At 32.5% G+C, this 16,996-nt stretch overlaps 1 pseudogene; it reads left to right on the top strand.

Annotated features, from left to right (window-relative positions):
* The window catches only part of LOC149542568 (uncharacterized), a 137,910-nt pseudogene extending 124,544 nt beyond the window's left edge, over positions 1–13,366 (top strand).
* Positions 13,367–16,996: the final 3,630 nt, after the last annotated feature.

Raw genomic sequence — 16,996 nt, 5'->3', positions numbered from 1 at the left:
AGATCTTAAGGCAAGTACACAATAATTGTAACTTGACCTAAGTTACATCTCTACCCACTACATGAAGATTAGATTATTAACTGATATGCAGGCATAATTGCTAGGAGAAGAATCCAAAATAAGAGCTACACTAGTAGACATACAAGGCATGATTCTCCCAAACATGGATGCATTACAAAAACATATTGCACATGCTAAAACCCTCATCCATGATAACAAATTCTCAATTTCTGATCACATGATATAACTTTTAGCAGAAGTTCAAGTTGCATTGCACACATGCAAGGTGTTGCAAGAAAATTGGAACAAGACAATGGCGTTGATTCTAAAGGTACATTCAGATTTCTTGTCACATTTTGGCATTACTATATAGTATATATCATACATCTTTGGCGTTAATGTCAAAAAGGGGGAGAAGCTGTATACTATAAAGGGGAGAAGATATAATATAAGATGTAGTACACATAAAGGGGGAGAAAATGTATATATCATATGTGAAGATGAGAAGATGTAAAATATATTTTATGTATATGTATGGGGGAGCATTATCATATTATATATGTACACATACTTAGAGATACATCTCTTACAAAAGAAATTTTAAAAAACCTCAAAAAAATTAGAGTACTCTACCAAGTTGAAGACACAAGATGGAGAATAAAAGGTGTTCTTGATCTTTTGAATTTAGTTTTCATTGATAAGTGTTTTTTTTTCTCACTAATACCAAAGGGGGAGATTTTTGACATTATAGTCATGTTTGTTATTAGTGAAACACACTTATTCAGATAGATAGTATCTATCAAGCTTATTGTATAGTTAATAGTTTTAACCAAGCATTTCAGGCTTTATCAAGTTCTATAGTTGCTACTGAGTTCAATGAACACTATTCAGTTTGTACTAAGAAGGTTTTACCATGATGGTAATTAGTAGTGTAAACTGAGTCTCTTAATGTTTACCAAGTTCCTCAGTGCAAACCAAGTTGTGCATTGCTTAACGAGTTCACAGTTACAGTGATGTGAATCCAATGTTGACTGAGGCACTCAATGTTAGCTAAGTGATTCAGTTTATACCAAGCTCATTGTGATAGCATTGACCAAGCTATGTAGTGTGAATCAAGTGATTCAATTTATATGTTGAGTTTTATAGTATTCACCAAGTCACTAGTGCAGACCGAGTTCAAACTACTTGGAGGTGATCAGTATGGACCAAGCTTCTACATCTAAAAAATGCATGATGATGTTGAACATTGATAGTGGGTGCCAAGTATTAGAACCTCATCGAGCTAGTCTTTAACTTCAAAATTGTTGAACATACATGCTATAGAATGACAACCACTACCAAGCCTCTTCCAATCACTAGTAAATTTTAACTCAAATTTTGATGAATTTTTATCAAAAATTTGAAGCAAGCTAGTCAAAATTTTGACCAAGTAGTTCATGGTAATGTTTCTCATCAAAATTTTGACCAACTAGCACATTGGTTGAAATTTTGACCAATACATTCCTCAAAAAAATTTAATTTTTTCTAGCTCTAATTTGTCATTGTTGGTCAAAGTTTCCGCCAATGTTTGGTCAATTTTTTTATAGAATTGGGGGAAATTTCACTCAATTCTTGGTAGAAAACTATCAAGAATTGGTTGAAATTTCCAACCATGTTTGGTCAATTTTTTTTAATAATTGGTAGATATTTTGACCAAGTCTTGGTAGAAAACTATCAAGAATTGGTCAAAATTTCCACCAATGTTTGGTCAAATTTTTTTATAAATGGTGGAAATTTTGACCAATTCTTGGTAGAAAACTATCAAGAATTGGTCAAAATTTCCACCAATGTTTGGTCAATTTTTTTTTTAATGCTATATTAAGCAATTGTTTCTTATCCAAGCCATTTAATTTGCAACCTTTTAAATCTTTGCAAAGATAAAGTTGGAGCAAGAGAATTTTTCTTCTCAATGGTATCCTCTGATGCTTTACAATTAGAGGACGCCTTTGAGAAGCAAAATTCTTGTGCTCTAACTTTATCTTTTCAGAGATTTAAAAGGTTGCAAATTAAATGGCTTGGATAAGAAACAATTTCTTGATATAGCATGGAACAAAGAAGAAGATAAACATATAGTATGGACATGTATTCTTTGAAATGAAAGCATCTAAGAATGTAAGCAAAGCATAACTATTGAAGAGTAACATGCCTCATTATGCACTCTTGATATAGCCAAAGTTGACAAAAAAAAATTCATCTGTGAATAATGATATATTATATAATCAAAGTAACGAAGGAATTTCATATTCATGAAAATTGATTTTCAAAGTATAGTATAGTATAGTACATAAGTTGAAGAAGAAAAGTATCCTAAACTAAACACCACTATATAAAAATTATTCATTTTATCCCACAAGAACTTCAGCACTAGGACAACTATGTTTGAAGTTTATTGTGGAACAACTACTTTAGAAGTTTACTAGTGTAGTCATTTTGCTCTTTTTTAGAATTTAATGACTAAAGAGTACATCAGTTTCTTTAAATTGTTATGGAAATACTAGTTGCACTTGTCAATCTAAAGAGCTTCCTTTATATTTCACCTTGTATTCCAATTGCTTTGTCCCTTAAGATAGGAACAAATTCTATATAACATTCAATCATCACTTTAGCACCACTACATGAATGCTATTCAATTAAAAGTAAGAATTACCACAAACCAAAAGAAAGCCAACTTTCCACTACAAAACTTATATTGGAGCCAAAAGTTCTTCCAATTATAAGTTTCTAGATAAATTGGCATCCAACACAGTGAACAATAAATTCTCTTTCATGTTCAGAAACAATTAGTAAAGCCTCAGTAGCTTCACCACAATTTATAAATAAAAAATAACCTTTGGAGGAATTATCTTCTTGAGGTTTCATTGTAGGGAAGAGCAAAAGTTCCTAAAAATCGTGTACAGTTATTAGTTCTTTTATCAATTATGTATCTTCATAAATAGGCAATGAAGCAAACAAAACTGACCTTAATATTTTGGGAGTTAGTCAAAATCATAGCAAGACAATCTATTCTCATTCACCATCCACTAGTTGGTGGCAACCCATACTCTAATAGAGTACAAAATATTTCATCTAAAGCCATTGCTTCATCATCACTAGATTGCCTGTCCTGAAATATTTATAAACATGCAAAATGAAAAGAATTAGAAAACATTTAGATAAAATATTCATCTACAAAAAATAAACATGTAGCTTTGGAAACTTTATGAGAGTTTAATCCCTTATCATAAATTTTTAATATGAGGATGCAACTACATAATGTTCCTACCATAGTGCTTTGTTTTAAAGTTGAAATTGTTGTAAATTGTAATAATAAAACTAGAATGTTGACATTTATAAATCATTAGTTGGAATTCTTTGACTGATAATTGCAGCAATAATATTGTTAAATGAATATTTACTATATTATTATTGCAATAACTTAAATGTGATGCAATTATTGGCATTAGTTGAGGAGAAAGGTGTCACAAAAGTATTAGTTGCTTCTACCAAAGCCCAAATTGATATCTGAGATCAATGTTTCTAAGGTTCTCCCTTGAAATCCATCACATTTGAGAAGCCAACTTCTCTAATCAATTCTAAGTAGTTCATTAACTTTTCTAATGTGAAAAAATAGTTGGTATGTGCTAGAAGATAGATATTGAATAAGAAGCTAATAGGTAGACACTGACAGTCAATACAATGCTTGTAACAATAAGTAGTTGGTATATTAAATTTGCTTTTACCAAAATGAAGTTTTTGAAGTGACGAACAAAACTTGCTGGTTCAAATCAATTAAATAAGCAAAGATTGTTCCACAAACTTCCATATAGAATCCAGTTAGGATTACAATGAATGCTAAGATAGAAGAAAGATAGGAAACTACTACACTCATTGGAGGGTAAGCAAGTCCCTAGAGAAAAATGTCTTATTAGGAAAAGTGGATCCTTGAGTCAATCAGTCAAAAGAATTAGTGGTTATTAAAGATATACAGTTTTGTAGAAAGCAGGTAAAATTATTCCCTTTACTATATCTGAATATTAAATTACATTTTGGGCCTCTTCTCCCAATGATTGCCAGATCTCACATGAAGCATTAGCAATTAGAATTCAAGTAGCCAAGAATAGTTTATACTAGGCAATTGAAATTCAATTCATTTTATTCTAATGTTTGGTAATAGACTAGACCATGGTCATGATATTGAAACATTATTTTGGTAAAAATAGGTAGAGTAATTATATTGCCAAGTTTTGATCCAATGCAAATCTAATATTGATCATCAGGTTGTGAAGTCCCCTTTGCTTGACTATCATGAATAAGCATAAAAAAATCCTAATAATGTGTTAAATAGACAAATGTCTTTTCTATTGGTGATACACATTCTAGGGAAATGATTTTGCAACTTGCCTATGCATTATAATTTTCTATTGATATTGACATCTATGGGTGAAAGTGATTACATAATAGGAAACATCTCCATCTGTGAAGTCCATTTAATATTTCTATTTTTTTAAATTTTGACTCTATTTCAGTTACCCCTTGGGCCTTAACCTTTTTAATTCCAATTATACAAATTCATGTGAGGAAAACACCCCTACCAACCATCAATGTACAAAATCAAGAAAACAAGACTAACATATGTAGTATAGGGTACTTAGATATAAAACAAAGTGAAATAGAAGATAAAACCTAAATGTCATGTTGGTCCTTTTAGAGTTGGAAAAAGATTCCCCAAACAATATAGAAGTTTAAAAAGAATGAAAAAGTCACATCAAATTTAAAAATTTGGAGAGCTAGAATGTGGTTTCAAAATTGCAAAATGAAGAAAAAAATCTCTTTCCTACAATTCACACAAAAAAAATACTAAGATCGCACCCAAGTACAATCATGCAATCATCAATTAAATTGATTTAATAAATGTGATATTTCCCAAACAAATGTAATCTAGTCTTTTATGCAATGGTAGACATAGCTAATTTTCCTTTGAATTACATTGGCCTACAACAGTGTTTGTGTTCTTCATAGAATATCCCAAGCTCATGCTAGAACTTTGGGATTCAAAGTCACACACTTTCTAGATGGGGCCCTGATTGGCTGCATATCTTGGTTCTTATCAAATTGTATTGGCTTCTTTGTTTCTACATTCAATTATGTTGGTAGGCTATACTTGTACTGGGATGTCTTCTGAGGCATGATATTCAAGGCATTGTGTATGAACACATGCATCTTTGCCTTTCAAGAGATAGGTTATGTTCCTCTTAGCAAAGTGGCGGAAGTTATATGTTAGTCTGCTCTTTTTTACAGGAAAGGATCTAAATACTTGGTAGAGAAGGTGAATTCCTTCTGGATGCAACAATCTTCAATGTTTATATAGTCACCACCACATATTTGGCCTTTTGTGTGCCTTGTTGGCCCTCTCTATATATGCTAATTTATTTGGAGATCTTTATAAGGCTCTTCTTTGTTTCACCATTACCAATAATTGACCATAACATGGGAAATAGGTCACAAAAGGAACCAAATTCAATAAATTATTTTGGTAATGACACTATTCATTCAAACTTGAAACAAATAAACATGCTACTAACAAAGAGACTACAAAATGGAGGCAAACAAAGAAAAGAGCCAATAGAAACAAAAAATAAAATAGATTATTGTGCACCTTTTACACTAGAAAAACATTATTTTTTGGAGAGTCCAAAGGTCACTTGTATAATTTATAAATTAATACATTCATAAAGAGAATGACTTAAATTCTAATCTCCGTATTAGAATAAGGTGACAAAATAAATTCCATAAATATTCATAAAGAGTATGACTTGAGTTCAAATCCCTGTGGGAACAAGTTGACAAGCAGCTCAACATGATTGGGAATCTCATAAAACACCTTAATCTAGACTATTTTATGCCTAAAACCAACCTAAGCTTGGTAGTCTTCCCAATTATCCTTACAAGAAAGATGATTATAGATATCACATACTTGCCCTTTAATCAAACAATGAAATAAAGAAATATGCATATCTACTAGCCTGAGAAATTAAAAAAAAATCAAAATGAATACCTCCCAGAAAGAGACAAATCTAGGTCTAGAATCACAAAAAATTCAAAATGTAAACAGATCAATTGAAGGTTAAAACTAAAAACACAAAGGGTCTGAGTTTTAAATGTAGTCCATATTTTATCTAGAAAAGCTAGGTAAGGTAACGTAATGGATCAATTCATCACATTATGGCATATATGACATGCTTTGAAATCAAGTTCCAACAAAAAGAAAATAGTACTTCAAATGCATTATATAGTTTATAAAAAAATGTTGTCAGGGCAATAAGAGAACATCTAGAATGGTATCTAACTTAGGTACTAGCTTTTCTATGGATTTTATACCACACTGAAATGGCATGTTCAGTTATAAAAAGATCAATGTAGTTACTTTCATTATCTAGAATAGACCATGGATGATGGATTTATTGATTAGGAATTTAGAAGACTATTGATGAAGAAAATTAGGGATTTCCTAACAAAATGTTTGGAAATACTTGTTGTGCTATCTCATCAATAAAAAAATTCTCCATTCTATTAACAATAAAAAGATTCTCCATTTCGTGTACATGAAATGATCTAATTTGTCTTCACAGATAATATTACTTTATAACACAAAAATAAATCCTTAGAGAAAATATATCACAAGTTACTAGTTGATATGGTGATGCAATAGGGAAGGATGGTGGTCTTCAAGGTATAATGAAAGTTTGAAATTTTAGAGGTTTAGACACTCTAGCCTACCCAAACCCTTAAGTGTTTCAAAAACTTGACTTTAACAATACTATCCCCAAGGATCCTAATAGATGTATTTTCATTTTTAGTCTTCACTTTGTTTGGTTTCAATTTCTTCCAGTATCCCAACACAATCCTATGCTCTTGCTTCACAAGGTCTTCTCAAACTGAACCCAAAAGCCTAATACTCTACATATTAACCCTGCTGCAAACTTAAATTGATAATAACTTATCCTTTTCTCAAGACACTAATTAAGATGATAAAATTTCTAGGTACCCTCTATGGAGTTCTTCAACATATCAAAAGCCCTTAATCGACTTCTTTGGACCAACCCCACTATCTATAACATATGCCCTATTTTAGTGCACAAAATTAGCCAATTTAACAAAGGAAGTATATGTTTAAAACCTCCTAGCACTCCCAACTCCTAGAAAATTATTTCTTATCCCTCGAATTGTTCAAATCTAAAAGGAATTTTCTCCAAGGATTCTGCAACACCAAAATCCCCAATTTGTGTCCTCAACCCTTGTAATCTAGGGCTTCCTCAAATTTCTAGTTCTACATAGCGCTGAACCAAATTGGTGAATGAATCACCTTTCATTCACCATACCAAAACATTCCAAAGCATAAAATGTATGTCTCAAGTGGATGGATCACCCACTGCCACACCTTGGTGTTCAACTTCAATATCTTTTCCCACTATTCTGACTGTGATCACCTTTATCTCACCCATTTCTACATATGCAAAGTTAGAGTTTTATGATACATGTTAAATAATGTCACTCCATGAATGTTAGGCCTCTATGTTCATGGAATGACCTTCATTCTTCTTAAAGTATTACAACAATAGCAAGTTCCCAATAAAGAATGACTAAAAGAATTACAATTGGTGCAACAATGATCTTACTAGAATATGAAATTTAATAGAAAACACATCAAATGAAGAAGTGACTCGGTCAAAAGATATGAAGATTGATCAAATTGGGATTCAAATGGAGTCAATTTGTAGAAAATAGGAAGATTTTTGCATTTGCTATTCTTGTACACCAGGACATAACCTGATCCTTCTCCTCTCCTTAACAAAGACTCCTCCTCTATAAATGACTACCTATCAAATAACATAACTACTTTAGAAATAATTCAACCAACCTTGATTATTGAGTTGAATGTTAAGTCTACAACCCAAAACTTCCCTCTCAAAACTAAACTAGCCATTTTGTATTCAAATATTTTAATATAACAAAAGGCTTTATTTGAAATTTTGAATCATAAGCCCTTTCCTAAAGAATTGAATTTTATAGTGTCTCTTTTGCAATCTACCATCTTCTAAGATCTTATTTTTTTGAAGCATACAATCTATTCTCATGTTTTGTAAACTATATTTCCATATTATTGAAGCATGCTCACTTGTCAAGTGAAAATGGTTCCAGAGGTTTCTAGGCTTTAACAAATTCATAAATTACTGTAACCCAGGGAGGGGTTCACTTTTTTATAAATTGTCTTAAGAATGGGTGGGCCTTCATGATACATCTCCCTTTTAAAGGGGCTAGTTTTAGTTGGCAGGTGATATGTGTCTTGATGGCTCAGTGGATGCCACCTACGAGAAACATTTAACGAAAAAATTAGAGTAAGAAAATTTAAAACTAAGAGTAAAGGAAATACCTTAAACTCTAGAAGTTAAAAAAATTATAACTTATGTGACCAAGGAAATTGTTAAGAAATCTGGATTGCAAAAGATTTAGTGCCTTATGGTACCAGCATTGTCACCTATGGTTAAAGAGGCCTCTCATGTCTTATTGTGTTTTGAATCAATGAGTGTTCTTATGAACTGGGTTGGGATACTAGTAGGGTCAACTATATTGTTATTTCCTAGATATTTCTAGATATTAACTTTTCTCTACTTGAATGACTACATAGATTAGAACAATGTGGATGATATAATGTTGGAGTTAGATGGAACAACAAACAAATATAAACTGGGTGCAAATGCCATACTTGGAGTATCTCTAAGTGTGTGTAGGGCTGGTGTAGGAGAAAACAACTTTTAATTTGATAAATGGAGGTAGTCACGCTGGCAACAAGCTAGAAATGCAAGAATTCATGATGTTGCCTATAGGAGCCAAGTCATTTGCAGAAGCTATGCACATGGGTAGTGAGGGTGAGTTTACTGTAACTTCTATATTAAGAACTCAAATGAAAAGTCATAGATTGATAGGTGGAGGGGAAAGTGACAACCATGTCAATAGTTGGCAACAAGCTATGAAGACTGATAATAGTTTTTTGAGGAATTTGCCAACCAATTATTTTCTTGAAATCCTTAATGCTTTTCATACAAGGATGCTATCTAATTTTTTTATATGAATCTACATTGTCAAAAACCTATAAGTCCTTTGTCAGGAGCACTTATTCTAATATGGAACTAACTTTCCTAGTAACAAACATCTTAAGGTCAACATGTGTCTTCTTGTTCTTATTTTATATCCAGTTTGTTTTCTAGTCATTATTTTGGGATCAATCTTGATGTATTTCTTATAGCACAAGATGTATATTGCAATCAATTTCGTAACTGATGTTGATTGTAGGCTTTAGTCTACCTACCTTCATTTTTCTCTTTATATATAGGCATTATGAATGTTTTCTCTATTTAGGGTGCAAAGTTTGTCATTTGAATCTAAAGATATGACTTCTTGTTTCTAATACAAGAAGTTAAAACCAAAGTGTTGATGTGCTTTATATGAAAGTGTCATATCAATCCTCCATAGTTGCACTAACTGTTATTTTGTTAATGTGATACATTACAGGCCTAGTCAAATATCACTAGTTTTCCTTCATAAAATTTGGTCTAGAATAAAAAATATCAATTACCATTGACTCTTTCTAGAGATAACAATTATTTATGTCCTATTGAAATTATATGTTTCTCTTTTTAAATCACTAAAAATATTGATCCCAATTGTATATTTGACACTACTCACTTTTATTTTTGCGGGGCATTAGATCTTGATTTTCAAATGCAAATGAAACTTAATTATGTTGATGTTATTTTTTGAAGTATATATTTTTGTCCATCCATATGCGTGCAGTATACCATACCTTGAAGGGCATTATAAAGAAAAAATATGGACAAGATGCATGCAATGTTGGAGATTAAGGAGGATTTGCACCAAATATCCAATATAATAGAGAGGGCTTGGTTTTACTCCTTGATGCAATTGACAAGGCTAGATACACAGGCAAGGTATTATCACAAATATAAGGCTTTACTATTTATATGTATGCTTGGTAACATCTTTTTCTTTCTTTTGTTCAATACTTCTATACACTCCTTTAGTGTGTTCCCCAGTGCATTTATCTATTCACTCTTATTTTTGATGAATAGTATTATAGTATACTTGTATGTATTGTTTATCTAGAGACATACCAACAAAATTTGAAAATGAAGTAAATGGTGAACACCTTAGAAACCTCAAAAGTCTGGTGTCTATCTACATGCAATTGTGATAGTACATCTGAGCTAACTGCAAAGTCATTTCACAAAATAGTTAAAAGAGGACTACCTAACTAAATTTCAATATGATCAAAATGATGGTGATAGATGGAATACAATGCTAAGAGGGCTACTTCAAGCTTGTCCAGTCACCATCCCTCAAAGCTAGGGATTTTTTTTTTCAAGGGATCTTCTACAAACACATGAATCTTTCATAAGCAATTGATATATGTCACTTAAAACAACAGGTTAAACAAGGAATGGTCTATTAAGCTTATAATATGTTTGGCATAGAAGTCACTTTCAATCTTATGTTTGTATGGGAAGTACCATTTATGGGGCTTGAGTATTGGTTATCATCCTAACATTTATTCCACTTTTCCACTAGATCAATATCTCCAGGCATTTTGGCAGAGGCTTATTGCCAAGTTATTTGTTTGAAATGCCCTCTTCCCTCACTCAAGGCAAGGGTTATACCTCAACAAAATTTATACTATTGAGATAACCTGATCAAGATTTAGTTTTCTTGGCTCCTTAGGAGTGAATGCATATCTTTCCATCCATACTTGTGGGAAACCATTGGCTTGAGTACTGTTGGATATATCTTTATTCTATTTCAATTTTAGTAATCAAGGAGTAAGTATTTATGAGAGCTTAAAATTTCAAAATGAAGGATATTATTCGCTAATTTAGAAAGTACTACAATATTTGACAAGTTGTATTGTGTTGTATTTTTATTTACAAAAAGTCCTCAAAGGATCAAGATGTGAGAATTATGGAGAAAGAATCACATGAAGACCATGTGCCCAGTGCTATTGTACCACTAGAACCAACATCTGGAATAAGAGACCATGAACAAAATGGACTTGTTCGAGAATAAAATAAGCAGGAAAGATTTTCTAGCATAGAAAAGTTAGCTACCTCACCATTAATTGATAAATTAGTTACTATGTTGGTAGATGAAGAACAATCAGAGTCTTATATATAGGAAATCATTACTACGAGGGATGACAATGAAAGACAAGGGGAAGAATCAACAACCATCAAAGCACAATCTTTTATTAGGGCTATCTAGTAATATGTTTTTATCGATAGTTGTTCTATTGTTTTTTTATTATCTATGTTTATTAACCGTTTAATTTTTTTGGCCATTGCCTGATTTTAACATGCACTTTTATGTTGATGGTTATGATCTAAAACCTTTTGAAATGATCAAGCCCAATTTTTGGTTGTGTATGCCTAGAAAGCTTTTAGAGCTCTACGAGGTCTTATAAGGCTACAAGCTCTTCTTCGAGGACATTTGATTAGGTGACAAGCTATGGGAGCCTTATGAAATTTGCAAGAAATTATTAGATTGCAAGCTCTTGTTCGTATTCACCAAGTTAGAATGTCAGAACAAGGATTGGATATATGAGGGAAACTTGGACATAGACACAGGCATAATCATCCAAGAAAAAATGAATTGGTAAAAGATTGAACACAAATATTTTGTGGAAGCTCATGTTAGATTTTATTAACAATTATTTTGACCACTGATACAATAACAAAAAAAAATTGGAATGTTTCAAGAAAGAAAGAGGTCCACAGGTTTTGTGGCCAACGGAGCTTATCAACCTAAAAAGTTGTTGGCAAATGCATTTGCTTGTCAAGTAATCATAATCTACATAACTAGTTTGAGTGATGGCATTTCTTCCAATCTATTCTTAAATTGATACATATATTGATATTGATTTCAATAATTGTCTAAGAAAGCTTTTGGAGCATGCACCCAAGATAAATTCTCTATGAATTGATTGTGGTCCTAATGATTCCAATTCAAGATGGGTGTATATGGCATGTTGGATGTATGCTTATCCTTTGAAATATTATGAGGAGACAAATAATACATCAAACAAACAAAAGATAGGTAAGATTACAATATCAACTGGGGTTGAAGTGGAAAGGCCTAAGCACAATGCAAGGAAGGCTTCAAATTAAAGCTCATTTTTAAAATCATATAGATGTTGAACTTGAGAAACCTAAGCATGGTATAAGAAAGGTCTCAAAATTAGCAACAGACTCTATTTTTGATCATCATGAAGCTAAAGTTGAGAGGCCTAAATAGATATTTAGAAAAGTGTTCAACTCAATAGTGGATTCAGTTTTAGAGTAGATTGAGGTTGAAACTAATAAGGTTAAGTGCAACATGAGAAGGGGATCACATTCAATTGTGGAATCTACATTAGATCATCCAGAGGAAGAAATGGAAAAGGTTAAATGCAACTTAAGAAAGGTGTCAAATTCAATGTTTGATTCAACAATAGACACACCTGAGATTGAGGTTGAAAAGATTAAGAATAGCTTGAGAAAGGTATCAAACCCAACAACAGATGTTGTTTCATTAGATCATATGGATGTAGAAGTTGAGATACCCAAGCACAACTTTAAAAAGGTGCCAAAGGCAACATTGGATGCTCCATTAGATCAAACTAGTATGTAGACTACAACACTTATCTCCATAGATATAAGAATACATGATGAACCAGTTAAGCTTGTATCTTCAAATAATTTCTCATTTGATCTGTTACATAAAGAGCTTGAGACAATTTCCTCTATTCAGGAAGTATCTTCGGCCTAGCAACCAAGCCCACCTGAAAACATTATCAAAGAGGATGAATTATCACAAGAAAAGAAGGAATCTTCTGTTTCAAATGGAGATCTTGTACCTTCCAAACAAGATACTATTGATTCAATGATCAAGATAGAACCTAAAATTCTTGTGATAGAGAAAAATATATGTAGAAAGTGTAGCTCATTTGGATCTACAAAAAGGAGATCATTCAGATAACAATTTGCAAGGAAGTCCATCAGTTCCTAGCTATATGGTTGCCATTGAGTTAGTGAAGGCAAAGCTTCATGCTCAAGCTTCTCCAAGGATGATTCTAGATGTTCAAGAGAAGAGCACTAGTATGATAAGAAGATGCTTTCTTCCATCATCACCCAATTTGAAGTAGTCTCCGGTATCTCCAAGAACTCATAAGGTGTTGCCTCAAGTTCAAGCAAGGAGTAGAAGTGACCAATCTCTTAGTGTTGGTAGGAAGTTAACCTTATAATTGAGATTATATCCATAGTTTCTTATTTTTAGCCCATTTGAGTTTAAGTTTTAACTTGTAATTCAATCTTTTTTAATATGGCAAGTACTTTGGAGACTAACAATGTTTCTTTATGATTGCACAAAAGGCAATTCATGTTCAGGCTGACTGGTGGAGGTGATAAGTATTGAGCCTATCTTGATATTTAATGCATTTGCAGCATCCGTGAGTGTCTTTTTATGTAGTTTACAAGTTTATAGTGTATTGCACTTATATGCCTTGAAATTTCAAGGAATCCTTGTGCTCATGATCTAGCTATAATGTATATAGAAAGCAGTCACTATGACATATTTATGATGTTTGCTTTCTAAAATACATTCCTTTTAGGTTTATATTCTAAAATAAAAGAAAATCCATTGTTACAGTTTGTTAAAATCCCAAAAGCCCTCAACAATAGTTAATAATCTTTAGCATAAAATTCTTAGATCTCAAACATTTCACTATCCCCATGCTAAATCTATTAGAATTATATGTAGGAAAATTTAAAAAATAATGCAACATTAAAAATGTGAAAAGAAGGAATATTTTGGTGTTGGGACTACCAGTAGTCACATGGAGATGATGAGAGGAACCATGATGGGTGTAAGACTAAAGACAATCTGCAACACTAGTCTTGAAGTATTAAATATGATGTTGCTACATATCCTTCGATCAAAATATCTAAATGGAATGATTTCTCATCATGCACATAATCATAATTCCTATCGTTGGTCACCACACTTCCATGATTTTGTAGTGGTTACCCCCTTTTCCTTTCGTTGATCACAACATTTCTATCACCACAATACCAATCATCATTTATTTTGATTAATGACAAATGGGTAGATTTATTTTTATTTTTTTAGGTGTAAGATCATTTGCTCTATACCTAGATATTTTTTGAATAAGCGCTTCTTCAAAATTATTAAAAGCTATAGTCACTTGCATGTTTTTATCTAGGTTGGATGCATCACTATAGCCCAGAAGCATTAACTATAGTAACATAGCATGCACAACAAATTTAGGGATACTAGATCTAACCAAAAGTTGAAGAAATTTCAGAAAGGATCTCAAAACAAGACCTAACATGGGTGAATGGAGATTCAAAATTTCAAACCTTATCATGGTGACTCATAAAATTGTTGGAGATGGTAATGGCAGTGGAACCTTTAATAGTGTTGATGAGTCCATCTGCACAGCTAGAAAATGAGCAGTGATCAACCCAAATATGACTTCCTGTAAATATAGAAACTCCATTGTTGTCACTGATTGTTCTATATCCATAATGAGTTAGAGAATCCCTCACTATGGCATTTCCTACTAGTTTACAGTAATGGACATTCACTCCCCTTCCATCAAAAATCATGGAAAAGTCAACACGAAAGAATAAAAGTATATTGGGGTTAGGAAGGAGGGGAAGCCAACATGTTACCGTGATTTTCAACCTACGCAGGAGTGAAGCTCAGTATTATAATAATTTCATTCACCTTTTTTTAATTTGTTATGACATTTTCAACCAACTTGGGATTTTATTTGTTATATGATTGAGATGGTCAAAATTTTGACCAACTCAAGAAATCTTGGGACATTTTTGACCAACACGGGGATGAAAATTGAAAAAAATAGGGGCAATAATAATTTTGGTTGAAAATTTTGGTAGAAAAAAAAGTACAAATGTACTAGTGGATATTACATTGGTCAAGTGATCAAAGAAGATGATCTAAGATAGACTCCATGGGTAGGCATTCATTGGGGGAATTCACAAATGTAACAATTTTTTATAGTAGCTACGTAGCATATTGATGGTAATCAATATCACTACAACCCGCTATATTTTTTCTTTTAAACAAATTAGTTTGGTCAAAAATTTGACCAACTCTTCAAGATTTGGTTGAAATTTTGACCAATCCTTTGGTCATGACCATGGCATACTAGTCATGGGATGGGCCAGAATTGGTCAAAATTTTGACTAATTCTTTGGTCATGACCATGGCATCCTGGTCATGGGATGGGCCAGAAATGGTTGAAATTTTGACCAATTCTTGAAAGCTTTTGACCAATCCTTTAATAATGACCATGGCATCCTAGTCATGGGATGGGTTAGAATTGGTCAAATTTTTGACCAATTCTTGAATGTTTTCCACCAAGAGTTGGTCAAAATTTTAACCAATCCCTTGGTCATGACCATGGCATCTTGGTCATGGGATGAGCTAGAATTGATCAAAATTTTGACCAATTCTTGGAAATTTTACACCAAGTTTTGGTCAAAATTTGGACCAATAATGACAAATTAGGCTCAGAAGAAATAACAAATTTTTGATCAAAGCGTTGATCAAAATTTTGACCAACTAGAAGGTTGGTCAAAATTTCGATGAGAAAAATTGTGACGTACTACTTGGTCACACTTTCAACCAACATGGGTCAAAATTTCAACCAAAATTCATCAATAATTGGGTCAAAATTTACTAGTGACCCTATTGAAACTTCCAACACTATTCTATTGTTAGATCAAAATTGAAACAAGAAGTATCAATGCTAAAACAATGAATTTGTTGATCCAAATATGTATTTCCTTGAATCTCAATGTTGTTTGTACACTCTAAGCTTCCTTGCTCATACAATAGAGTTCCAATTATAAATAAGAATCAAAAAATAACTTCCTCTACCTCTTCCAACTAGTTTGAGGGATTAGTTAAGTGATTAAATCATAAAAACTCCATTTCCCTTCTAAATGGCTACTAGTCATTACCAAGTGCATATTTGAACTTTTAACCTATGAAAATGAATGAAAACTTATTAAATTTAACTTCCTATGACTCCTAAGTAAGGATTTCATCCCTTTTAGGACCCCAATAGCATTTCCAAACTCCTAAATTTACATATAAACCTATCCTTAACCTTGTAGGCCAATTATGTCATGTTTTGGCAATTAGATTCATTATATGCACCAAGTGAATTATTACAAGTTATTCAATCAACCATGGATCAAAATCATTACATCAAATGGCTAAATAGCCATGTTAGAATATTGAAAATAACTTATAGGTCATGTATTACCTTCAAATTCATTAGTCGCCTAAGTGACCCTTCTTGTCTTCAAGAGGTGCCCTACACCATACTCCTAAGGATCAAAATAATCCAAGCCCCCTGGATTTGTTGCTTCTTTCTTGTCCTCCATTTCTTTGGTACTGATTGTGTGTATCCCACATTAGAAGTATATCTCCTCCTAGATGGCTTCTTGTTCCTTCCTTTCAAGTTCTTGGTCTCCTACCAAGTGTTCCACCATTCATCATTCCCTTCTACGTCTCCACCTTGATCATTCACAAGGTTATCAACATAATACCCTTGCAAACCTGAAACAAAAGGATTAGAAAACAAAAAAATCCATGCAAATTCTTGCACCAAAATATCTATTTCTTGTATTCCTTCTTCCACTTCATCCTCATCTTGTGAGATCTTCATGCTTGGAGAAAATTTAGTCATTATGGTTTCCTCATGACCATTCATTGCTACTTCTTGTAACATGGCATCTTCAACTAACCCTACCATTGTGTTCTTATCATATTCTTGCCCTATGCTTAGGTTATCCATGTCTAATCCACCTTTGCATTG

The sequence above is a fragment of the Cupressus sempervirens genome, chromosome 8, assembly GCF_028749045.1.
Source record: "Cupressus sempervirens isolate cs-2001-9-10 chromosome 8, ASM2874904v1, whole genome shotgun sequence".
NCBI lineage: Eukaryota > Viridiplantae > Streptophyta > Pinopsida > Cupressales > Cupressaceae > Cupressus > Cupressus sempervirens.
The sequence above is the reverse complement of the archived record's forward strand: the minus strand, read 5'-3'. Positions and strand labels throughout refer to the sequence as shown.